At 40.9% G+C, this 27,503-nt stretch overlaps 1 long non-coding RNA gene across 8 annotated transcripts in view; it reads left to right on the top strand.

Moving 5' to 3' along the window:
• Positions 1-23,990, top strand: part of LOC133498206 (uncharacterized) — a 59,760-nt gene extending 35,770 nt beyond the window's left edge. Inside the window, exons 6-12 of one of the 8 annotated variants that reach the window (XR_009794232.1) lie at positions 514-572; positions 3,644-3,709; positions 4,526-4,615; positions 9,846-11,415; positions 12,611-12,666; positions 12,786-12,904; positions 21,898-23,990. This is a non-coding gene — a long non-coding RNA (uncharacterized LOC133498206). The remainder of the gene's footprint in view (positions 1-513; positions 573-3,643; positions 3,710-4,525; positions 4,616-9,845; positions 11,416-12,610; positions 12,667-12,785; positions 12,905-21,897) is intronic. The other 7 variants (XR_009794234.1, XR_009794230.1, XR_009794231.1 and 4 more) reach the window with 7 other exon arrangements.
• The last annotated feature ends 3,513 nt before the right edge of the window (positions 23,991-27,503 follow it).

Here is a 27,503-nt window from a genome sequence, read left to right as displayed (position 1 = left end):
TTTTGGTTTTGTACACAATGTTCTGGCACATGAATATCATTTTTCCCAAATAAAGTTAGCAGCATAAATTGGCTTTGATAATATGATGGTTTGAAGCCGGGCTTGCTTAAATTTCCATTTTCTTTATGGCTGGTGTCTTTGGACAAAAGTTGAATAGATATGTGTGTGTGTATATATATATATATGATTTATGTTAACACGAACGAAGGCTAAATCATCCACTCTAGTCATTTTTAGTGGCGCTGTAGTGACATCTTGTGTTTTAAAAAAATTAAAATACAATAATACATTATAGACGTTTAGAATTCCCACGGGACGCGATGACTCGGTCCTCTTTGCCATCCATCCAAGCGAGGAGGAAGTGCGTTTACCCGTTTTGTCGAATGCGGAAGTAGGTTAGGCAAATACACGATTTGCTGAATTTTCCCCCGAATTTGTCCATTTAAAAAAAAAAAAAAAAAGTCAGTTATTTGAGTTAGCTAGATTGTGACTAATTATGAGTCTAATTTACAGCCACGACGGAGGAGTTCACTTGTTGACCTAAAACTACCAGAGACGTCGCCTGATTGTGTGTAAGTACTGAAAATACGGAATAATAACAATACAGTGGAACCCCAAATACTCGCTGTTCGCCACGGGGTTCACTATATTTTTTATATAGCAAAATGCCAAAGAGATGATGATTATCATCTTGTACTGTGTTGAAAACTCAATGTTGGCAATTTGCTTAACTGTGTAGTGTGACATTTTTGTGCAACATACGCAAAGAGAACTATCCTTTTAATAAAGTAGCATAATTAAGCGTTAATAATGTGATTGGACGGTAAATTCCATGTGAAATGGGTTTGGACCAATTTAATGAGTCAAATGCATTCCATGTAAACATTTTTAGTTACATAATAATCCGTTGTGGAGCACATGTGATGTGTAGTTAAATATATATTGGATTTTGGCAAACGCATATTTAAATGAGTATTTGAATACATTTCAGACAACGTGAAGCGGTCAGAATGATAAATGATTTGACGTTTACAAGTATGGCGGAGAGACAAGGGGCTACAAATCAAAACATGTGAGCCTGTAAAATTGAATGGGCGATACAATGAATGTCACTGGGCATTTTGTTGATTAAAGCCATCCTCGACACAGAGGATGGAGATGGGGAGACAAAGAGAGGCAGAGGAGAGACTGTATGCTTTAAAAAAAAAAACACCTGACAGTGAAATATTGTTGGATAGGATAAGCCAAGAGAGGCGAGGAGAGTGCAATAGAAAAAGCTCGGAGGATCAAATCTTGTTAACACTGTGGCACGACCTTGGCCTGCAGCCGACACCGGAGATCATCCCAGGGTCACAGGCACCGAGCCACTCTGTTTAATTGATATTAGCCGCTACTTTGGAAAGGGGTCACTCTGCTCGTGATGTGGATGTCCACCTTCTTGACTTGAATTTTTGAAAAATTGCTACCGGAGAACAAAAGGCTGGCAAACAAGCCATGTGCATAGATTCGGTTAGGCCTTCATCTTTATTTTGGGTAATATCTGGACTTTACTTACGTAGATGTTAAAAATGAATGCTGCATGCTTCACAATGAGGCAGTATCCTACCATTACTGGATGTCTCCCAGCTGATCAGTGCAGAAAGCTAATTTCCATCAATCCGTTTTCGATTGAACTAATGGTCATTGGGGCATGGTTAAACTGGAGATTTGGAGTACAAACTGGAATGGTTGCCAGCCAATCACGGCATAGAATTTAGAGTCTCAATAAACATGTACCAGGGGAGAACGTTCAAACTCCATGCATGAACTCCAAGATTGGACGCCCAATCTCAGAATTGTAAGGTAGACATCCTAAATTCTCTACCACCTTGACGCCAGAAAAACACTACAAAAATGAAAAATGTATTTGAAAAAATACAACAAAAGCTCCGTGGCTGAACATAATCTATCCTTGCCGTGTAGCTTTCGGAGCGTGAATATGAACACACAGAACATTTGACACACAGTGGAATGTTAATCGGCGTTTATGATGTCCCTTTCCAGTGAATATAACACCATCTGTAATAGTGCTCAGGAAAATTGTTTATACTATTTGGTCAGTCTATGCAATTTAATTAATTTGATAAACTGTTTACATGCCTCAGCAGGTGCTGCTGTTTTTGTTAGCATCAGAGTTCAAATGGCCTCAGCAGTACTATTTCATGTTGGAGAAGAACAATGTTGTTAAACTGAAGTCATTACTGTTACTACCGGTGTTTTTATCCTGATGGATAAAATGGATGGATGATTTATGTACAAATTCTGAGCTGAACTCTATCTTAAAGTGAGGACTCTTTGTGAATGTCTTCATGATCTTGTGAATCTTCATGAAAATAAGACCTCTTATATCTGTCTTAGTAATTCGTGAAATATCAAAAATAAGACTTCCACAGAGAGGGGAGATGAAGTGATTGACTTTAAATATGTCATCAGCAATGGTCATTGTCGAAAGAAATTACATCACAACAAGTGTGCCTGATCTTGAAAGTTTACTCAAACGCCACAAGTGTTATTTATGACTTTGTCGTGCGGTTTTTGCAGGCTAATGTTTCACGGTATGACTAAGACTGTGGATGTGTCAGTGCAACAAAGTGGACTGTCGGTGAAGGTCTTTTGTTATTGACGGAATGTGAGTCAGGACGCTGTTTGTCTCTCTGATCAGAGTCTGCGGCTAAGATTCCTGGAAGCTCAACATCTTTAACATTTATAGGAACTGACTTATCTTGGGGCAAGCACGAGGCCATGTGTAGAAACTACATTCAGTGTAAGAGTTAAAACCTAGATCAAATCTGCAGTCCAATCACTTAAGATTATGTCATGCTGTTGCCAGTATTGGACAGCTTTACAAACATGATAGAGGTAAGAATTTGGAAGATTGCTTGAACTGGATTTTTATTAATCTTATCCTGAAATATCCATACATCCATTTACTTTAGTTTATCTGGGATTGGGTTACGGGAGCAGCATCTTAAGCAAGGGAGCGCAGCATTTCCTCTCTCCATCCGCTTTGTCGACCTCTTCAGAAAGGATCCTAAGGTGTTTCCAGGCCAGTCGGGAGACGTAGTTTCTCCAGTGTGTCCTCCTGGGTCAACCCCAGGGCCACCTGTTGTTGGGAGGTCCCTGGAACACTTCACCAGAGAGGCGACCAGGGGGTTCCTTACCAGATGCCCTAGCCACCTCTTTATCCGGAGAAACAGTGGCTTGACAGTGTCAACACACTGTTTTTTGAAAGAAGTTTGGTTCAAGCCACTGTCTTGGATCAGCCCATGAGATTGCGCCCGTGTACCTAATCTTATGGCCAGTAAACGCACAGGCCCACTTGGACTTAGAAGTGATTGATTGCATCTTTGGAAGACAAGCAACATTTGTAAGTGGACAGGCTATTGGCTTTGCAGTAAAACCCGCTTCATTTCTTCTCGATGCATCCGTGTGGTAAGCAAATCTTATGTCTCGCTGAACGAACATGCTGAGCTTGCCTGACAATCTTCGCTGGTATATGCCTGACAAGCGCTCCTCGGCGTAGTGCCCTCTCCACTGCCTAATCTCTTATGTCTTCTGACCTTCACTGTAATTCATTACTTCCTTCCGTCGCTTTCCCTACCAGGTCGTGACCACTCTGGACCCTGTTACGAGCCCGGCCTAGGTTTGATCTAACGAAGACTCATTGCTGGTAAGCATGCAAAATGGATCTCAATAAAAAAAGTAAAACAGTCTGTTCTTTGAAGCGTATTGATTTCCAATTTGGTCTCATTTTAGAACACTTTTTTCCCCATCGGAAAAAAATTGAAAATGAAATGATTTCCCACACTTACAATCATCTCAATAATTGTTTTGGAAATGGTATTTTAAAAAAGGCATCGTACGAAGAAATATAATTTTTAATTTCTTGTATATAAATAGTCTCGCAAGTGCCAACCCACTAGTCAAATGTGAAAACAATCTCATTTTTTTATTTGCCTATTTATGAAAATGTGTCTGTGAATTCATTTTTACATAACTGTTTAAATTAGTCAGTGGTTGCTTTGGGCATGTGGTATTATTTTACAGTCCTGTCGTGGGGGGAGGGGAGGTGTCATCTCTTGTTCTGGAAGGAGTCCCAGTCTTCAGACATCTTCAGTAAAACCAAAAAAAGTCATGAGATTTGCAGCTCATCACTTTGTTTTTGAAAAAAATATTCACCAGAGTACTTAAAGGAGTCTCTAAATATTAATAACAACAAATTCGATAAGTAAGCAACTCTTTATTGGAGGCCGTCTTCCGCTGGTCACCACGCTAGCGACATCATACTCAGATTCTGCATGACAAAGTAGTGCCCCCAGAAGTGATTTGAACCATAATATGAAAAGTGTATATTTAGTGGTTTTTTTATTTATCTTTTGTGTACTTTTGAGTGAACAATGTCAAATACCATTTTATCAAGCTTGTTTTAGATGTCAACACTTCAGATAATTTATAATTGTCTTTTTTTTTTTTTGTGGTGACACAGTTAAAGACTGATTAGAGCATCTGCTTCACAGTGAGTGGGTTTTCTACAGGAACTTCGGTTTCCTCCCACATCCCCCAAAAAACTTGCAAGGTATGTTATTTGAAGACTCTCAATTCCCCATTAGTACGGATGTACGTGCAAATGGTTGTTTATATGTGCCCTGTGATTGGCTGGAAACCAGTCCAGCGTATACCCCACCTACTGCTCAAAGATAGCTGTGATAAGCTCCAGCACGCCCACAACCCTTGTGAGGATGAGCGACTCAGAAAATGGATGGCTGGATAGAATGTTGTTCATTGTGTCGCCTAGTTGCTTTTTGTAGGTACTGATTAAATTGGTAAATGTGTTATAAGTGTATTTGTAGGCAACATCTGCTGGGATTAATTAATGTATGTAATTGATATTTTTACTCAATTGTTGTTTCACGTCACCCCAATTTCATGATCACCTCTTTGGGCACATTTTTCTTGAAAATTTTGGTTCAATTCCAAATAACAAGATTGTTCCTGCACTCATTTATTGGGGTTCAGCTTTGCCTATGTATCACGGCATATTGGACTCGCCACTGCAGGATAGATGGTGAAGAGTTCTGTCGATGGTGGCGATAAAACTGAAGATAACAATGGGCTGTAGTCAAGACGTGTGAGTTATGATGTCATAGATGGCCCCTCGGTCTATTCGGTAGAAGCGGGGAGTGCGGGGGATGTCTGAGGGGAGTGAACTTGAATAAGATGACAAAGTGCAAGTGTTTGGTTAAGATCGGAACGGATGTTTTGCATAGTTAAAAGCTACTATAAAAAGTAACAGTCACTTTTCTTTTTATGTCCATGTGTAACGTATGCATTGGAGACCTTAAATCTCTTTGTTGTGCTCGGTGATGTCACCTGTGGGGAGATAAGGTGTAATTGTTAGCAGACTTATAGCCAGGTCAGCCTGTTTTGTCTCAAAATCTTAGAGTGATTTGCAAATATAGCCCTCCCCCAAATACATAGTCATGATGATGTTTTGGATTAAAGTCATGTATAAGGAATAGGCACAGCCATATATTGTGGATATGTGGATTTTCTTTTCTTTTTGTTAACGGTAAGCACAGACATGACATAATAAGAAATGAGATCAGTTCTTAATTAATTTGGAGATTAATGATGTTATTTGGTCATTATGCCGCCAAAGGACTGTTACTTGTGATCGTAAAAGTATGATGTGGATTTTATCAGGAATTCAGACATTGTCATTGTGACATTAGACCTCCAAAATTGGAAGGAAAAAAAGCTAAAGAGCGGACCATAAATTTACTGGACATTTGTGACTTTATAAACCATGGTAAAGTAGTCTGGTTTGGTTAGTTAATTGCTGCAAATTTTGGAGCATCTCCATCATCGCAACGTTTAAAGGAAAACATGGACTTGACATTAAAAAAAACAACAAAGTCAAAACAGGTTAATTTAAATTTACATTTCTGATAACTTCATCACTGCTTGTGTGCTTTGTGGTTGCCTACTTCTTTACTACTACTACTACTACTACTACTACTACTACTACTACTACAAGTCCTCCCCCCACTAAACATATAAGTAGCCCAATTTCTTTGTCAAGAAAACAAACATGAATATGATTCAATCGACCGATACGCTTCATAACCCATTTGTTCTCAGAGCTGGAAGCTATCGCAGCTGAGGTTGGACTAGCACTACTACACCGTTGTCAGGGCATTGAATCAATAGCAACTGGACTATTCTGCCTTTGTTAGATTAGAAGACGTTTCACCTCTCATCCGAGCAGGCTTTTATCTGTTCATGCAACAAGGTTTAGTTAGGATGAACTAGCCTGAGTTGGCATGGAATAAACAACTATTTATGCTCAAATTAAAGGCCCAGGATAAAATATGAATGGTATTGTTCTTTTGGAACACACATTAGCAGTCACCAGGACTGCTGGCAGCGACGCCAGTGTCCATTCACAAGAGTCGGACATGAGGGAGGTTCCACCTACTGATTGTTGACAGGCATTGGCCTCTCTGCCAAGCATCCCATCAACTGTTGTTTTGCATTTCATTGTATCTGCACTATAATCAATATACAATATACTATATCAATCTTCATGTACAATACTTTGTTACAGCTGTGATTGTTTTTCAATGTGCTCCATAAACAGAGTTAAGAGTTGAGTGTCTCAAATGTTGAGTCATTCAAGTCTTTGAAACTGTGACTGGCTCATTTAATCAGATATCCTGAAATTTGGAAAGCTGGAGCAATGTGTTTGATGGATGTTTTGTTTCAGTAGGAAAGAGTCAATCAGTACTATAAGGCCAAAACTGCACAAACAAACCAATTATTTAAACTGAAAGGCTGTTGAATGCAGAGGTTTCATAGAAATATTAAAAGGTATAACGCAGTAAAACATTGCCCAACCTTATACCGTAAAACTCAAGTTGAAGCTCCAGTTGATGTTTTTCAGGTGAAATAAAAGTCAAGCTTGCCAAAGTCAAATGGCTAAGCTGTAAAGTTTTGGTAATGCAATGAGCTCTGGTCAATGACAGCATGCCCCATAATTTCACATCAAGTTTCATAGTTTCAATAAAGTTGCAGGCATTTACTGCACAGTGGCTAACTTGGACGGCCCCCACTAGGGCCAATCGCATCCACTGTCACACCCGATGGCTGTAGCCGTTGCTTACACATCATTTGTTATGTGGTATTTCATTCGGCGGCTGCCAGAGGCCCGAGTGGCGCCTTCCATAACTCTTGGAGCCTTGAAAGATTTTTAATTAAAATGAAGACAGCTGGCTGAACTGTGGAGACGTCACAAATAGTTTTGCCCGTCAAGGTCTCGGGGCGTCAGATTGCAGGCAATTCCGGCTTGTTTGAAGAACTTGTTAATCACGTCGTCTTCTTAATTCAATTATCAACAGCCGCAGATTGATGCATCCACAGATAGCGAGAAACAGAGAATTCAATCGCTCTCCATCGGCTTATGGCGTGTCATTTTTCCCCTTTCTGTATTATATATTGATATGCTGCTGACCCTGTGCATTTACTGTATTGGATTTTTTTATGACTCACCTTTGAGCCTCTGTTGAAGAATAACCACTGACCCTTCAATGTGAACACCGGGGACCCGCATCTGTTTGCGCCTCTCTGAGTTCATACATAATACGCATATGCTTTTTGCATGCGCACGACCCTCGATTTGTATTGTCAAGATGGGAGGGTCAAAGAGTCACAGCGAGGGTATTAGGGGGTTGGTTTGATGTAGTTTTGGGGTGGTGGAGGTCTTCCAGGGCTGAGAGCAGGAGCTGGAGAGTTGGAAGGTCAGGTTCATAAATTGTTGCCTGTGAGCCGGGGCTTAATTGAAAAGGCTGGAGAAGGAATGGGACCCTGTGATCTGAGGCCCTGCGCTCCTCCCTTGCGACCTCTGGGCCTTCACTCATCACACGCCGCATCTGTCTCACCATTTGTCGGAGGGAAAGTTGGCGTATGCCTTCACATACAGTGTACGGTACTTATTTTCCAACAGTAGACGAGAATAGGAAATGACCTATTGACGCTACGTTATGTAGTCGTGGGATGAGCTGTCAAAGGATGTGTTAAAATCATTACCATAGTGATTTCAAGTTGTACAATTTGAGGAACCAACAACAACAAAAAAATCTGCTTCTGTCTTGGACTTTTTTGGGGGATGCCAATTCCCTACACAACCCCACTGACAAATAGATAGTCATCATTAAACATCTCCTAACTACAACTTTTAAGGAGACTTTAAAATTTAAGATACACATTTAAGTTATTTTTACACTTCAAAGACTTTCAGCAACCCCCCCACCCCCACACCATACCTTCGCTCTTCTGTCTCTGCCCAAAACAGTTAATAAAAGTTTTATGAGGGTGACAGATTGACCCTAGAACTGATTAGTTCACTCTATTACACACATTTATGTTGTTTTCTAGGGGAAAAATATAAACAGCATATTTTGTTCAACTTTAGAGGTTTCACTGTACTTCATCACTTTTATGAGGGGAAATTAATGTATGTGCAATTTAACCTCCAGTGAACCTCGCAGGCATTATTTTGGAAAGTGGGAGTGAACCAAAGTACTTGGGACAAAATCCACACAGACCCCATGCAAAACATACCAACCACCTCCACACAAGAAGGCCGCAGCCCGAATTTTAATCAAACTGTGAGGTGGGTGTGCTAACCAATTTTTATTTAAAAAAAAAAAAAAAACTAATCAAGAGCATCCTAAAAATATGTTTTGCTCTATGTCCAACTGCTCTGGTATGCTGTTTATTTGACAAATATTTGCGTTTCTTGAAAAGAATCATTGAGTAATTATTTAAATCAAAATGCACATGCGCGTAGTCGTAATCATTACCCATAATGCTTCTTTCCATATAACTTATCACATTCCAACAATATTAATCAAGTATTATACTAATATAATATTAATCACTTATGATGCCGAACTAGGGATTCAGCTTGTCCACCACCTCATCTTAAAATATTAACTAACATTTGTCATCATGTGTATATCATATATGATAAATATCATGTCCTGTTCTGTAATTACACTGTACTGCATATTTTCGCAAAAAAACACGTGAATCATTCTTATGGACGAAAAAAGGGCTACATGCATTATCTTTTGTAAGATTAGATGACAGCTCAAACTGATGCTTAATCTTGCCTGAAGGCCCAAGAAAATATTAAAAAAGAAATTACTGAAATTAAAAGGGTAACATAAAAAATTCCAAAGGTGCTTGCCAACATGCTGCATCTTGTTCCTCGTCTGTTACGTGACAGTCAGGCATCTTCAAATGAGGAGCAGTTTTACTTGAATTTTATTGAGGGGTTTAATTATCATTTTACTTGTATGATCATGTCAACTGTTTGAGTTAGCCTCTGGAGCTAACCCCAAAAAATGTCTTAAAACAATGTGTGAGAATGACAAAATGTCGAAAATCTAGCTGAATTGAAGAAAAAATAGGTTCATTTATGAAACACGAGAGGCTGACAGTGGGAAATTACCATAGTCGTAAGTGAATGGTACAACAGCCCGGTGAAACATAATACATTCCGCCATAGGTACAGTGTCTACAGTATATGTCACTATACTGATTATGATCTCACCCCATCAATCTTTCAGCTACTGGTTGAGATAGCCGCACTCCTGTGTTGACAAAGCAGCAGCTCATTTATAAAGCTGGGGTCCCCACCTTGCCGTCCCTTATGGAAATCTGTCCAGGAAACAAAGAATTCATACGGATGAAAGAAAGCTCGCGGTGAAACTCTATATTTCACATCTTTGCGTTCCACACAGGTGACACAGTCGCCGGCCTTTGAAGAGGAGCAGCGAGCCGAGCGGCCACTCACCAAGAAAACGGGGGAATCTGTCATTTCACACTGGGAGGAAACCCATGCCGGGTGGCTATTGTACCTCATAATAGGCAAGCCGTGGTTTAACATATCATTTTGACACGTTTGGGCGTTATGACACAGATGGTTTTACTGACGCTATTGGTAGAAGGGAGGAAGGAAACCGCTTCTCATGTTGCACTGAACTGGGCCACATGTAGATGCGACCGGAAAACTAGCTTTTACAGAATCAACAGCACCTCTGCTGGTTGCTATTGAGTATTGCACTCCATTTTTATAAAAAGTAGATGGATGGATGCTTTAATCCAGTGATTTTCCACCACTGTGCCGATGATGATGATGATGATGATGATGTGGGGTGTACAGCAGAAATTTATTAATCCAACCATCCATCTCGGTATTTTCTATGCGGATTGTCCTCTTTGCACGAGTCAGAGGAACAAATCCCATCCGACTTTGAGTGAGAGGTGGGGTACAACCTGGAAAAGTCACCGCCAACCAATCGCTGGGCACAAATAAAAAAAACAACCATTCGTACTCTCATTGTCACGGAAGGACACCTTCGACATGAAGGCTGTATCGCATTATGTCATCTTGAAGCATGTAGATGGTGGGTGCTTGAGCAGAGCACATGTGAGTACCAATCCCAATGCTTCAGTATCTGCAGATAGGATTTATGGTCATGAAGACTTAACACTTGAATATGGAGATCATTGAAAAAAATCATCACCATTAAAAATGATTTTCGTGACTGAAAGAGAAGCTAAGACTAGATGACACTGTGAGACTTCTGGGATCGGTAGAACCCAGAAATAAGCAGAATTTCTGTGTAAACTGCAGGGGTTAACGCTGTGAGGGGAAAATGTAGTTTGTAGCCAGTTTTTGGTCATCAACTATCAATTCCACACAACTGACAGGATTGTTAATGACTTGAGTGACTGATTATTAGGCCCATTGTTCGTCATAGATATTTGACCTTACATGCAAGTATTGCGGCCGAACCCCATCATCCCAATTGTGGAATCACCCGAGCTAAATAATAAAAAGCTCAGTAGTCTTGGATTGGAACAAACTCCCGCCCCCTGTCCACTGTTGATGTGCAAATTTAAGGAGACAAGTAAGTTGTAAAACCGTTCCATCAGTCGATCCCAGAAGCGTTCATTTCATGCTGTCCACTGAGGCAGCTGTTTGACAGCACCTGACAACTTATTCATTAGCGACAATAATCAGGCTCCCATATGTTGTAGGGTCTTCACACTTTTAAAGCTCTTGGCAACCATATCATCTCACAACCCCTTGTCAATATGTCAGCCATCTGTTTAAAGACAATACACTCCGCGGGGAGGGGGCTCGCCACTGGTTTATGACTGTGAGGTGTGAATACTCTCCTCTTTCTCCCCTTCCTCATTCCACACGTGGTGGCCCATCACCCGCTGAGTCCACCTGAGGTCCCAGGACAGCAGTTACAGGGGTTGGCTGCGTCGCGCGAGCCTGCCGGCCGCCTCTTCTTCAAGGTGTAACAGAAACAATCCCGCTAAGTGGCGGATCGCCTTTCACACAGATTACTGGGCATCTGTCACTTTTGCTGGAGGGGGTGCACGCGAGCAGGCCCGCAAGAAGTCATGCACCCACATCACATGACATTTACAAATGAATGGGAGCAATATTATAAAGTTGCACAACGGTGGTGGTATTATGGGGATGTCTAATTTGGTTCTCATCCAAATTACATTTGTGCAGCTGGAGCGGGCATCCATTTTATTTTAACCTAAGATCAATTTTAACCTAGACTGATGACATTTTAATGAGGCCTTTGTTTGCACTCAGATTCGGTCTATTTGAGGTTAGGAGTTTATTGTCCTAAATGGATGACGCACCTGGCAACTAACTGTGACATAGCATCTGTTTGGAACTGCCACCAGTTTGAGGAATTACAATATACTGTATATAGTACCAGGTGAATTTATGACAACCATAAAACATTCCATTCACAAAGGAAAACCTTGTTGAAGTTGGTTTACTCTGTATGATAAAATACTGTATATGCTACAGAAGAAAAGCAAAATAAACGATTCATTGACCTTTAATTTTCATAATAATCCGTAGTGAGGAAACATCCAGAGTGAAACAATCCGTTCTGTGAAACTAGTTGACTTTCAAGTATTTGTAACTTCAAAGTTGTTTTTTCATCATCATTACCACCATGTACCCTTAAATTTAAAGGCAATGTGCAGCTCCATCTAATGGATGCATAACGGAACCCCAGCCTCAACTGTAGCGTCTATTCTATGCACCTTATAATGCGGTGCGCCTTATATATGAAAAAAGTTTTAAAATAGGTCATTCGTTGAAGGTGCGCCTTATGGTACGGAAAATACGGTATTTGGGGGATAATGTACTATTGTGTTGTACTTAGCCTCCATACCTTTTCCTGTGTGATTCAGTGTCTCCTTCCATGACCATTACTGATACACTTCTGTTCTGGCATAACAAAAACAATATACAGTAAAACGCTTACGACTTGTGGAGTTAATATATTTGATGCGTACTGAACTGAAATCTCAAAGTTCAAGTGCTGTTTCATATTCACAGAAAATTGTTTTCAAACTCCAAATTCAACTTTGGGGGTTCCACTGTACAAGTGACTGTATAGCTAGTTTTTCTGAAGACTAATATTAATAAAAATATGCGTGAATTGTGTTTCACCAGAGAGATGCTACACACTATCAGCTTTGGGCTGCAGACAAAGATGACTGTCTCCACATGTAAGAAGGCGCCTCAACTTCTCCGCATGTAACCTCAGTGTCATCTCTGTGTCTCTTCTACAATGTCGCTGGTTTGTTTGCGCTGCCTGCTTTTCTTTATGCCACCTTGTGTCTTTCAGCAGACCACTGGATCTCCTCACACAGGCCCCGCTCGTTTGTTTGGCGAGTGTTGTGTTCTGGTCTCCACGGGGCTCGAGGGGCCCGAGTGATGCCGCGTCACATTCACGCCGGGTGAAAGGTGAGTACTCTGAGAACAGAGCGTTCGGGTCTGCTGGAGACGACCTGCCTACTCCTTTCTGCATGCTTGACTTTGGTCTAAAGAGGGTGGTGAGAGGGAAGTGCCAAGGAAAGAGGAAAAGATTAGTGCCACAAATGCGCACACTTCATCAGCTTAGTCTGTTGATATTTGAATTTGTATTTTTATTAGTAACATCAAAGTTTCTTGTTAGACCAGTGAAGTTAGAATAAAATCATAGTTGTGAACTTACCTTTCACTGACAATGGTAATAAACTGATTTTGATTATTAATAAAACAGAGTCAAGTTGTCTCTACAGAGTGAAGGGTCAAAGTCATCCCACTTGTTGCTATGGAGATGGTTATATGAGAGGATAGAATGATAAGGTGGAGTACAGCGCAGGCTTCGAGGCTAAACACAATTCCGTCCAGTAAGATGCTCGACCTCCAATTTGTTGCCAGAATTGTAAAAAAAAAATAAAAAGACTTCAATTGAAAAGTAAACTAAAGTCTCCTGATGTCTCGCAAGAGGTTTATTTTCCAATCCAAATGGGGTCTTGCACAATGACCTTTTCATAACATTTTAATGTGCTGTATAATGTAAGTTGAATAATAGCACCAGCGTGAGGGGAAAAAAAAACGCAAATAACTCAGATAGGTTGACTCCAAAAGCAGGTTGACTCAAAGTTTCTGCCTTGAAGAACCGGAACCACTTTTGCACCACAGAGACATATCTTGCAGATGTACTAAGAAGCACATTGTAGCAGCCGGGCTAACCGACATGGCTCCGTAATCCCTTAGCGTTTCTTCCCAAAGTGGAAAAAAAAAATATTTACAATAGGCAATCCATGGAGGAAAACAACTGTGCCCTAAAACATACATAAGCGCATGCCACACCAAGAAGTAATGTAATCATAACACCATTGAACCCAAACAGACACCGCCAGAACAAATTATGGTAAAAGGCAATATGCATCTCCATATGGAAATACAAAATGTGAAATGACCCACCTAAGTAGGTAAGGCAACACCTTCTGATGTCATCCAAAAGGCAGTTAGTGTGTTGACGAAAGGTCAAAACGTATATAAAATGTGTTCACATGCATGTGTCCCTAATACCGTTTGAGTGGCTTGTGTGTGGAAGCAGGCATAACTTAGAGCAAATAGGCAAACACTTTTATTGGAAGTCAACATTTAGTGAGACAGGTTAGATTTCCCAGACATATATCACGCAGTAGCAGCACTGTTATTTGCCACTTGTCCTCTCCGTATGTCATGTAATGATGGAAGATGGCTCACAAGTGGGACTCCTGGACAGAGTGAGCGATACCAAGAAATAACAAATAAAAAAAAAGTTGCAACCCTGCTTCGTGGCCGTCTCAGAAACAAAACAGATGCGCTGTAATTTATTGCCACTTTCTGTGATTGGAGAAGAAAGCGCGCCATCGATCCGAGGCCTCTCTCGTTCACCTGTTAAGAGCATTCCCCCTAATTGGCTGCCTCCATCATGGCGACTGCCAAAAGTGTGGCCCTTCTCCCCCGCACAATAGTATGTTAAAGTACGTGTAAACGGTGGCTATTTTTCTTCTGCTCCTGCCATTGATTTTTAAATGAAGTATCAAAGAAAATCAATAGTAATCAACAAATAGAAGGCAACACACTGTAGTGTCAGATCCTGGGGCACGACTTAATCAGTTTAGAGGCCTGTCACAACACGAGCATGCAAAACAAAGTTGAAAAGCTGTTCCGTATCGAAAGCAGATAGACAATGGGGAAGGATGTGTCATTTGTCACCAGGGGGCTACGCAGCCTATCGTTTGCTTTGGGGCGATTCGTGTAAGAACATTACAGTATCCCTCGGGCCGGGTATCACGTTACGGAGCCAACGCCATCGCAATCGCAAAGGAGGCTGTCCAAAATGCTTAATGAATCTCCAAGTGAACTGTGAAACAGTCGTTCCACCTGCCACTCACTGTCAACACCTCGCCATCGCTCAACGTCGCCTTTCTCGCTTGCATACCTGAACGTGATAGGCCAGCCTTGGCCCCCCGTTTGGCTTCTCCAAAGACCCATTCAAAGACTCTGATTGTGGGGCAATTTTTTTTTTTTTTTGGATGGGTTCAAGGTAGTGGCACATGGGGGCCAGACAATGGACAAGGTATCAATTTCACATCTTAGTTCTTTGATTCCTCTTTCTAAATGCCTTTTAGGGTTAAACATTTATTTTAATACTACTACAGTTTCTATGTTGACACTTTGCTTTCACAAGTCCAGTTCTTTCAAGTTCATGGCTATTGAATATTCCCAGGTTAACACACACATTTAAGTTCCCTGGATTCTACCAACAATTAAAGAAGATTGCACACATTGACTCAAAAATAAAATACTAATGCTGAATATTTTTTGTTAGAATCCTCTTAGGCTGTCCTAGCAAGAGTTTGGGATGGAAATCATCAATCAATCAATCAATTATTTGATCATTAAGAATTCTGTTAAGTGATCATGTCAAGAAACAGAGGCACTACTCAAGGCTCCATCTTCATATTTCTACTAAAATGACTCTTTCGGGCGTGGAAACTGTTTCAAAACAATCAGAGATTCTCCCATCCCATTAAAAAAAAATGCTTACTTGATTCATTTGTTTCCAATTTTGATTGTAATAAATAAATGAATAAATAATGTTAAAATAAAATATAAATTAATTTCTTCATGGAAATTATATTTTTTTCCTGCTATATTTCATCATCATAATCAATTATGATTTCTTCATGCTATTTTTTATGTATGATTTGTTTAATTATTTAAATTTCATAAATTTTTAAAATTGCATTTTTAATTTCTGATGATTTATTTCCCATGTTTTTCTGTACACTGTTCTTGCCTATTCTAATTGAATGCTGAATAATGCACTTTTGGTCACAGAGGCAAAATATTTTGATGCAGCTCTTGTGTGGGGCCTCATTACTTTGTGCAGGAGTACCTGATAAAAGTGAGTTTTCAGTAAGTTCTGATGGAACAGTCTCCTCGACAGAAACCTGCTTAAACATCACAGTATATTTTGCTCCGTGCTGTCAGTCAGTACATTGTGTAAACTGGATCACATTCACTTCTGTCTTCTCCAGTTCAATAGGAGGTCAAGTAGTTTTTATGTTGTAAAGCATGTTTTTCTTGACTGGAAACACAAGAGTGGATCAAACAACATCTGGACAATGTTCTCATGAGGGGGAGATGCTCTTTGGTCAAATGGTGATCAAATCTCATCAAATCTTCATTCACTTTGAACACAAAAGGGCAGCCGCCTGTGCCACTCTGCCTGCAGGCGACGGCAACTCCTCTCCATGGATATTTGAAACTCTGGTCCAGTTTGCTGGTCTGTGGCACATGCCCAGACCTCCTCCCTTCTTCCTGAGTGCTGCGCCAGGCCTCCCTCCAGGCTGAGAACGTGACAACATAAGGTCCATTCTGTTGGCTGTCACTCACAGCCTCGGGCCGACTGTTAAATGGAAGAGGCTTTTAAAGGTTATGAATGAGCACTGCAAGCGGAGAGGGAGGCTGGCCACAGTGGACATTTCAGCGTGCGGTATTGTATTTTGTTGTGTGCGCGCATCTGGTGGCTTCTGTAAATGATAATACTTTTTTTTTTTTTTGTACTCAAATGGAGTGCGGGAAATTAGATACAGAAAATAATAAAATCTGCTGTCTTGGGCAGGTATTAGCATGCTTAGTTTCCTCTCAATTTGAAAAGAAATTATAACAAATTTTGATGTAACTCTAGGAGTTACCGGCTTGGCATTAGTTCATTTTCGTTCCTATATAAATTGATTTTATTTTTTGTCTCTGTGTCTGAAGTCAAACCAGACCTCTCCTGTTTCAGGTCAGTCAGTGTCACTAAAATTATGTAATTTTGTTAAATGCCACAAAAATGATACAGAATTTTAAGAGAATTTTATTTTCTATGAGGAAATAAGTTTACATACACAAAAAGGACTATGTATTAAAGACTATATATAAAATAAGGAAGCCCAGATGATGAAGTCATGACTTTGGAAGCTCCTGATAGGTTAACTGACAACATGTAAGTCAATTGAGAGCATACCTTTAAGGTCACACCTCAAAAACTGCTTCCTTGTTTGAAATCATGGGAAAATCAATAGGAATCAGACGGGAAATCAAAGAAAGAATCGTGCCTTTTCATAAGTCCAATTCATCCTTGGGTATAATTTCCAGTTGCTTGAAGGTTCCAAGTTTATTTGTTAAAACAATTACACGGAAGTATAAACCCCATTTAAATGTCCAGCCATCACATCGCTCAGAAAGTAGAGATGCTCTGTGCCCCAGAAATGAACATGTTTTGGTCTAAAATGTGCGAATCAATCCCAGAACAAAAGCTAAAAACCTTGTGAAGTTGCTGGATGAAACTGGTATGAAAGTGTCATTATCCACAGTGAACCGAATCCTGGCATTGACTGGAAGGCCACTCGCCAAGAATGAAGCCATTACTCCTAAAGAAACATGAAAAGGCCAGATTACAGTTTGCAAAAAGACATCAAGACAAGGATGCTAACTTCTGGAGGCATGTCCTGTGGCCAGATGAAACTAAAGTGGATTTGTTTAGGCATAATAAAATGATAATGACCAACATTACACTTGGAAGAAAAAGGGGGAAGGTTGTAGACCTGAGTACACCGTACCAAATGTGAAGCGTGGGGGTGGCAGCATCATGTTATGGGGGTGTTTAGCTGCAACTGACAAACCTGACTCAGTTACAGCAGTTCTGTCAAGAGAAATAGGCCAGGATTCCAGCAGAGTACTGTCAGAAGCTTGTGGAAGGTTACATAAAACATTTGACCCAAGTCATGCAACTCAAAGGAAATGCTACTCGATACTATGGAAATGTATTGAAACTTTTGACCTTGAAGAAAATATAATAAAATCATCCAAGAAATTCTCTCTCTCAGTATTGTGGCATTTAACAAAATTAAATAATTTGGCTGATCCTGACCTGAAACAGGAAAGGTTTGGTCTGATATGACTTCAGTAAAACAAAAAATGAAACGTGTGTATTTGCACAATGGATGTTAACTTCTGGTTTCAACTGTATTTTCACTGAACTGAGTTGAATTTATGCATAAAGGTAAATCTCATTTGGCAAAATTGATTATTAAAGTAAAAGATGATATATGTACACATATGACATAATAATAACAATGACAGTGAAAAGCTTAATTTAGGTTTCTGATGCTAAATCTAAACATAAGTCATTGTTATTAGGGTTTTTGACAAACTTATTATTACACAAGAATGATGTACTATATCAAGAAATCCATATCAATAAAACTGTAGATTATTAGAAGTAACTAACATCCCTTGCTAACGGATACTATCATAATGCAGTAAACCAAACAACTTGTCGTCTATAATCTCATGATGTTGCTCTGAAGTGGTTCTTTTAAGATTTTTGTTTGGGAGGTTTTGGCAAACTTATTTTCTCACAATGGAGATAGAGTAGCCTTGGAACTACCTAGTAAAATCGTGCACATGGGAGAAATGCAGATGGACTGCAGTCATGTCTTAAATCTCTATCTCTAATATCAAACTGTTCAGATCTCTGGATTTTCCTTTTCATTTTTTTTGTAGTAACGTGATGTTAGGGTTTTCCATCCATGATACGATCTTTACGTGTGTGTGTGTGTGTGTTTGTGTGTGCGTGTGTGTGTGTGTGTGTCACCTCCCGTCTTTGTTAGGGCTGAATGTTCGGAGGCTTATTCAATCTGCCGTACTTGTTTTTTTTTCAATCCTGAAAATTCAAATGTTGGGTGTTGCACACCGGGGTCACCAAACCGTGAGGAATGTTTTCCACAGTACACATTTCCTCATCCCGCATTTTAAACAGATGTCCCCCGTCAGTGCTTGGTAAGCAGCAATAAATAGCAAATTCCTCAGTGATCTCGTTTTATGACAAGGCTTGTGTGCGTCAAATCCCACACAGGGGTGAACGTAGGGACAGTTTTGATTCATTGATCATTAGTTGAGCTCAGAAGCCTTGTGTTTTCCCCCGAATGATTACTAATATTTATAACCGTCAGCCCATTTAACTCGGAACGACCTAGCGGTAATATATTGCTTAGCAATTGGTCCTCATTTAACCTTGAGGATTGTAAAGCTGTCGTAAGGGAATAGTGTAATATTCACCTTCACGAGGGGGCAAATTATAGTACAGCACTGGGGAATTCATATCTGCAAATTTGAGTTCACAAAACAGCCGTAGGATCGTAAAAAACCTCTGTTTTAAATTCTGTTGATTCACACCGGATGATACAAAACGCATCAAAAGTAACCAGGTATGACGAATGTTTTAATTTTCACAAAATATATATTTTCCCCATGTTGAAAAGGGTGGGTAGTCCCGAAAACTTGAACTTAATTTTCAGTGCCGATTCTTGGGTGTAATCATTACTTAGAGAAAGATCTCTGTTGGCTTGATTAATGTTGTTATGCAGTACATAGACAACATCCTACTTCTTCCTGTATGACCTCCAACTCTATAGGTGACTGAAGAGTTTCACATTTTGATGACAAATTATTATGTTGCTTGATTACTGTTTGCCTCTTTAGTTGATGTATGAAATTTGAATAGCAGTCAGTAGTGTGCAGCCCCCCCCCCCTTCAAAGCTTATTCACCCCTAATTCTGAATAGAAAGCCAACGCAAATGTAAAAGAAATAACAAAGGGGGGGAAATTAAGATGGATTTACATCAAAATGTTTTGTGATATTGTCCTTCATTTTTCAGTAAATAAAATTCAGTGGAACTTTGTAGGTCAAATACATCCCAGAAATACTAATATAAGCCCGTTGGGTTGAGACTTTGAGTACGTGGATATAATAGACACGTTTTCAATGTCAAACTGTCACCTAAAATCATTATTACCCATAAGTACATCACTGTTTAGAAATAATAAAACTACCTGATTGTGGTTTTGGCACAATATGTTGTTTTTACAAGATCATGCATGACTGGATGTCGAACTCTAGTTCCTGAGACTGACTTATTTTTTTCTGAACATTTCAGTATCCATTCCATATTGGAGCTTTGGAAGTCTTGCTTAGGTCATGCACATGACATCATCCATGGCAGCGGTTTGAAATCGTGTGATTTTTTTATTTTTTGGGGTGCGTTTTTAGTGAATTTGTTTAGGCAGGTTTGACTTCAGAAATTTAAATAGTTATGGGAATGAAGAAAATCATTTCGAGTATGATTAAATTTGAAAAATACTTTGTTGGAGGTAACTAGCCAAAGTTCGGTGATACACATTGTTTTTTGTTTATTTCTTTGTACGCTGTGGTCCATATGTGATACCTGCCATCTTCATCTTGAGTCACAAAAATTTAAGTGATGTTCCTACATCAATGAAAGGAAAAACAAAGCAAATTCCTCAACACTAAATGGTAGATAGGGAGTTTTTAGCTTGCGAGAGGAGTGATGGATTGACTGTGGTTTGTCACGGCGTTGTCAGCGAAGAGTGTGATGATGGCCGACTGAAGCGTCTCACCTGTCGCTGCTGAGGGCGACGCGAGGGGACGACTGGCGCCGGCCCAGTCTAAACAGGAGTCGGCCCTCGCTGTCTCAACAGGTCTGCTTCGCACTGAGACAGAGAAGAAGTCCAGACTCATGCGCACTCACCCACACACTCCTCCCCCATACAGCAGGCATACATAAACCACGGATGTTCACGTGTGATTTTATTTTTTTTTTTTTGAAATTTTTCAACCCAGGATCTCCGCTAGCACCCCCTTTCCTGACAACTTGGCGGCTCTGCGGAGGGATCCTTGTGTACTTGTGTGTGAGGGTGATGGTGGAGACAAACCATCTGCTTGGCTTGAAAGTGTGTATGTGTGTGTGCATGTGAGTGTGTGTTTGTGTGTGTGGAGCGGCTCCAGTGCCCTGCAAATGTTTTGGTTGTTTTTAGGCGCCGCTTTGTTTTTGGGTTTCCCTGGTGTGTTTAGAGGTGCGGGGATTACAAATTGTCTGCCACGGGACGCTTGAAGGAGTGTATTAAGTCTCGTGTTGTTACCCTGTTATGAAATAGTCTGTCATTCCACTTTGCATCGTACTATTGTCACGCAATCCTGAGTTGATTTTACTTTAAAACCTTAAAAAGTTGTCTGCGAGATCTGTACCATGTAGCTATTTCTTTGCACAAGAGTCTGTGGGAATTTCACCTTCTCTAATTGCAGACCAAGGAGTGATTGATGATGTGACCAAACACAGCTTTGACTTGCAATTTTATTTTTCCACTAAAACTTAAGACTGTAGGTATTGCTTTTTCAACTTCTTTTTAATTTGTATTTAATTGAAACGTAAAATATGTTGTAATGCGCAGCCCAGACAAATATTCCCGTACTGCTTTCTGAAGTCGCAATGTGTTCATCAGCTTTGCCTTAATCATCTTGGGAACCATGATGTGGTAGCAGCAGCAAAATATTTTTTTCCAAAATGCAAAGGAAAACCAAAGTATGAGAGTTCCATTAATCACGTCCAATGGTGGTTGAACCAATGAACCCTGACTTTGGATTTTTTTTTTTTTTTTTTTTTTAATAATGTCGAATTCCAAATGCTGGGACTATAAGGGCATCAGATTGACCTCTAGTGGGTGTGACACACCTATCCGGTCACCCAATCCTTTTCATTTTTTTTTTTACCCCACTTTTTCCAACCCGTTTTGATTCCCCACAATGTGTCGAGCTGCATCAGTACTTCATAATACACAATTTACGTCCCCCCCCATACTAAATTTTAGCAACAACTGCTTATTGATAGGTTGGGTTTCACTTTTACCTTTTAATCAATTAAGATATAGTTGGAAACATGGCTCAGAGAGAGACCCGTAATTTTGTCAAACTGAAGTTAATTTGCCATACAGTTTATATAAAGCATTTGTTTTGCTGGTCAAATCCTTCATCATTTTCTTTTCTCTTTTGCCATGTGTCATTGCAGGAAATGAGTTGCAGCGCCTGAGATCTGATGTTGTGTTCACTATCTTCCACTCGCCCGAGGAGCCCCTTTAGTTTAGTGCGACTGGGATGCCTGTGAGCATTTTTATCTGCTGCTGTCCAGGCGAGGTTATCATTTCTGCTCCACCTCGGACCTCACGCATTGTCACGAAGCTGCAGTTGAACAATCTCCGTCGCACAAATATCGCCATCACGTTTATCTGATCTATTTGTCGAGGTCAGCTATGTTTATTCTGGCTGACATTCCACCCTACAGTATTTTAACGCCCCCCAACCGAGCCAGAACAAATTTGCCAATTGTTGTTCTTGTCAAAGCGGAGTAATAAGCCCACACTTGCCCCATGTGTTTTGAGTTGGCCTGAGTGCTGAGTGGGCCAGGTAGTGTTGACTCTCGGGTGAAAAGCGGCCTTGATCCACCCCGCGTGGTCACTTCCAGGTCGGGCGTGAGGAGTGTGCACGAATGGGGGGGTTGGAAGCAGGATATCAGAGACAGGCCAAATAAACAAAGCTGTCAGCCGTAGCATGGCCCTCTGACCTGCCCTGTCCCATCTGTTTTCTTATCTGCTCCAGCGCTAATACTGAGAACAAGTGACACCTCTCTCGCTGTTTCCCTTCCACTTGGATGCCGTGGTTGGCAGGGGTGTGGAGCTATTGTGGCCGTTTTTCATTCTCAAAATTTATGAGCGCAATAAAATGGCCCAATACAGTGTTTTGATATTTTGTAGGAATATGTCCTTAAGCGGCTTGATGTGATCTTTCCCACAAACTCATCCAACTGTGCCTTTAAGGACCTGAATACAGTAAGAACTGAAAAGGATTCACTGGGATCTCTTCCCACAGTTGCTTGCACGCAATGGTCCAAAATGTCTTTTTGCAGCAGTGGTTTAATCTGCAAGGATTCTTGGTTGTAGACTGGATCAACCCCCCACCCTCACCCCCAGATATCCCACCCACATTTCAAGGGAGTGCAGTTTTTACTGAATAGCCACATAGTAAAAAAGCCGGAAAATGCCATTTTTACAGGCACTAACAAATCTAACCACTCATAAAACTAGTCTTTTTCCAACATTTTATTTATTTGCGAACGTTACACAGACAGACACAGAATCAGTGGGTTGAATTTGAGCTACAGATTTCCTTGTCTTCTGAGGTAGGATCAGAGGCGTAGCTAAGCGGGGGCGTCACAAGAAGTTGGGAAGACAATGTGAATATCAACTGCACGTAATGTAGATGGATGGACTAAAATAAAAATATCACTTATGGCAGAACTCTGTGTATTAGCCCAACCTCTGACTGATACATTTTCGTTTTACTTTGTTTGGGCTCTCATATCAAACATTTTCAATGGCATAAGACGCTCAAGTGTAAAGACAGAAGTTACAGTCTTTGGCGTTTGCTGACGAGCTCACAAGAAACGAGCGTCACAGAACCATCATTGCTGTGCTGGGCGGAGTGGATCGGTCCTTGATGGTGCCAATCATTGGGGAGGGCGGAGAGGAGGTAGACCATCATTGAAGCTCCCCAGGGACTGAAATGGAGGAGCGTGAGTGAAGGGGCGGAGCAGCAACAGCAGAAAGGCGTGTTTGAGTTATCTGTTCATGGTTAAAATTGTTCATCTAAATCCACCATTCCAAAAATGACCTAGCTTGTAGTTTTTGTTTTTTCTTAATATGGTGATGACAGGCCATTTCCCTTAAAACTTTTGCATTTAATTGTCCAATTGTTGCAACACATTCAGTCCATACTAGTTCATTGAACTCTTTTACGTACAACATTGGTAACAAAAGGAAAACCACCAAACCTTCACAGGCTCACACTGTATAGCGTCAAAATTCATGTAGAATTTGTAGCTGATATTGTATTTTAATAAAACATTGATGTATGGCCACATTGTAAAAATGTTAAAATCTCCCAATTTTTGCGTTTGAAAGTAGATTACAGCATGTGTGCCTAAACTAGTAACATGACTTCCATGTAAATGTCCAACAAGGTAGAAATATTTCTACAACGTAAACTAACTGTTGCCACAATAGCCGTTAGACCAATCTACAGGTTTTTGTTGGATTATTAAAGATAATAAAGCAAAAAAATAATAATATTACTTGCCCCCTCACAGTCAAGGCTGCATGAGAGGTCTTCCATAAAAAAGGGGAGGGGGTGGCTAACAAGCTGTCACCCTACAGGAACGTCTGCTCCAGTAAGTCACATCTGCCAATGGGCATAAGGGCCATGCCGCAGGGCGGGGGGTGGGGTCAAAGGGCGAGGCGTTCCCCCTGCCGAGCACTCAGATCACATATCCACTCCAGTCAATAAACTGGCTGCTGTCACTGTTGCAAACCCAGAGGATATGTCTCCTTTTTACTATTGATTCAACTTCAGAAGAAGATGCAGCATCTTTGCTTTTAAAGGCTTCAAATGTTGGTTTTATAGCATAAAATGTACTTACACACTTAAAATGTTCACTCCTGAATGAAGCAAACTCCTGACTGCGTTAACGTGAGGTCAAATCAGCAAATCGAGCTCGCCGCCGTCCCGAGTCCCGGAGCCACCCTGGATTATGTTTGTTTTCTCCGGATTATCTGATCTCCTAATACATTCCTACTCAAAATTTGCCAACATGGACACCGCCCATCTCTTGGCTCCCCAACATTGCTCATTTCCTTAACCAATAATTGTAACCACACAATTTTCAGTGTCAAACAGGAACCCTGCTCATTTTGAATAACATTCTATTCAACACACCTTAGACAAGACCATTTTAAAACTGCAATGTCCTTTCACATCTCTGTACCGGTAAAAGTTTAAAACCAATCGTCATCAAACCATCAGGGGTTATTGCTTTATGTCAAAGCAAAAGCCAAGAATCCAAATTATTGATTTTGAATACAATCTGACACCACTCGTTGGAGGTAGCTGAGGTTAAATGTCAACTCACTAGGTAAATTTCATTGCCGCAGCAAACTCCAAGCCTCCCCCAGCCTCACGGCGTCTACTAGTTCGACCCGAGTGTCTGACCTGGCGGTGGAGCTCCCCCGGTGACCGCTAATGGTTTATTTTGTGTCAAAGTGCATTTTGGTTCCCCTCAGCTCTTTTTTTTTTTTTTTTTTCTGGACAAATTCAACCGTCGCTGTGGAACTGGAGACTGCCATGAGGTCACGTGTTTACAATGCTGGTCTGCCTTTGTTTGTCACACCTTTCAAATAAAAGGTAGCCAAGATGGACAGTGTTTACTGGATGCTGGGAGCTGCCCGGTGTCCGCTGGGATGGTGTTCCAAGGCGATTTTGACTCCCTTCTTCGTCCTTGCTGACCTTGGGGCAGTTCACTCTCACTGCATGACTTCTATTTTTTGTTGAAAACAATTGATGAAAGGCATTTAAACTAGAAGGTTTTATCCAACACCATTTGTTCGGGTTCCATGAAAATGGAAGCTTTTTCTTCGCACTGATTTGTAAATTAGAAGCGGAGGCCACGGGGCTGGATTTGTATCTGTAAATAAATGTGATGACATTTGTTTCCAATTAAGTCAAATATTTGCTCGTTTGCTGGGCATGGCCGCTCTGAAAGTGGCGCAAGGCTGTGTTTCAGAGAATTTGGTGCATTTTGAAACCGCCCAATTAACATGAAAGAGTGAATGCTGATAGTTTGTGGTGCTGATTGTCAATCATATTTCACTGCTGCTGTCAGCGTGTTGAATCCAGTTGCAGATCATTTTCAGTGCTTTTTTTTTCTTCATATGTGCTATTCTTACATAAACCAATCTATTGGAAAAATACGGACACGCCACTCTAAATTTATCGCGTAGATAAGGTTGCACAATTCACATTTTGATCCCAAAACTAAACCATCTAAACTAAAATATCTTAGTTCAGGCCCCTTTCACTGATTCAGTCAACATAACAATGGATTGTGTGTTTTCAGTTATCGTTGCCTTTTGTTATTTGTCTGTTTTCCTGGTGACACTCCAAAAGAAGACACAGCCTCAACAAGGGATGTGAAGAAAAAATGCTTCATCATGCACGTGTTCCAAGATTTTTCAGGTTCTATTTTCCATAATTCCCGGCCTACAAGAGCGCACCTAGTTGCAAGCCTCACCAAGTACATTTGGAAAGGAAATGCCATTTGGTACATACATACGCCACAGCTGTGTAAAAGCTGCATGTGCGCAAAGAAAGACGGTACACAGAAAGTTGAGCAATAGCGCGGCAATAGCGCAGAGCTAACGCTAACAGGGCCAGTTAAAATAAAACTTACCGGTAAATATCACTGAGACATGCCAGTAACACATCAGCAACATGCTAGCACAGCGCTAACCCTAACCGCTGGTCAAAGTCACTTCCTCGGCACATATATTCCACCAGTTTGGTTCTTACCTTTTCCGCTCGAGTGCACCCTTGTGGCCATTAGAAAAAATGGACAAATTAGCCGCATTACTGCGTAAACGCAGGGTTGAAAGCATGTGAAAAAAGTCGCAACTCGTAGGCCGGAAATTATGGTAATAATACACTTAATGAATAAAACATTTTATGATCTTCATCAACTCATTGAAATTACCCATTGCGCGTAATCATGTGGATGCAGCAATGATGGTTTCAGGTCCATTCAATAATTTTGGTTATTGTGAATGCAACATTAGAACCCAAGGGCGTTCACCGCAGCGCAACTAACCATTTGTTGAGTTATGTTGAGCTGCCTGAGACTATGTGTCACTTTCCATCTCCCTTGGTTTTCTTGTGTCGAGTGTGTTGTAACAGTAGCAGTGACACCCCCCCCCCCACCCACACACACACACACACACTTCGCCTTGCACAGTTGTTGTCCATCTGTTGCCTCAAATCTTCACCTCTGTTCTCCCGTTTCTCCTCCTCCACGCAGGCTAGCCTTCCTCCCCGCCACCCCTCCCTCTCCTCCGCTCCATCCTGCACCCTCCATGTCAGCTAATTAGTGGGGTGAGGAAAGGGCAGCGCAAAGAACTTGTCTGGCCCACCCACTGACCCTGGTCCCCCTTTTACTGAGCCATCATTTCTACCCATTAGACCTGTCCCAGTCTTTTGATTAGGTCCAAGAAGGCTCGGACACAAAGGGCTAATCATGGGATACAACTGGTTGGGCCGTGTCATTCGTCTCTTCCCGTCTCACCCGGTCCACCTCGCTTGTCTTTGGTCTGCGGCTCGACGACTTTGCCTCTAATCTAGTTGCTGGTCAGCCAGGCCAATGGTCTGTCATTAAATAGATATTGTCTTTTGGGCCTGCCGTATGATTAGATGTCCTCTGTGTGTCTGTTCTCGAGCGTCCCGAGGCTATGACCACATTTTACTTTGTGGATCAACAACTAGACTGACTTTTCTTTGCCCATCACACTTTTTTTTGTCAACTGATCCCTTCTGGAATTGATCCTTTTTTATTGATGTCCAAACCTTTTGTGAAGTGGGACACACGGGGATTGCTCAACGGTGGCAAAAGCAGGCAGGTTGGATTTGGTCAAGGAATGATGTCAGAGCAACTAATGCAACGCTGAACATTTTCATAATTACTGTATGACCTCTATTACTTGTACTTTTTCTTCTTTTTAAATGTGTAAATTCCAGAAC

This window comes from Syngnathoides biaculeatus, chromosome 3, assembly GCF_019802595.1.
Source record: "Syngnathoides biaculeatus isolate LvHL_M chromosome 3, ASM1980259v1, whole genome shotgun sequence".
In the NCBI taxonomy this organism is placed as follows: domain Eukaryota; kingdom Metazoa; phylum Chordata; class Actinopteri; order Syngnathiformes; family Syngnathidae; genus Syngnathoides; species Syngnathoides biaculeatus.
The sequence above is the reverse complement of the archived record's forward strand: the minus strand, read 5'-3'. Positions and strand labels throughout refer to the sequence as shown.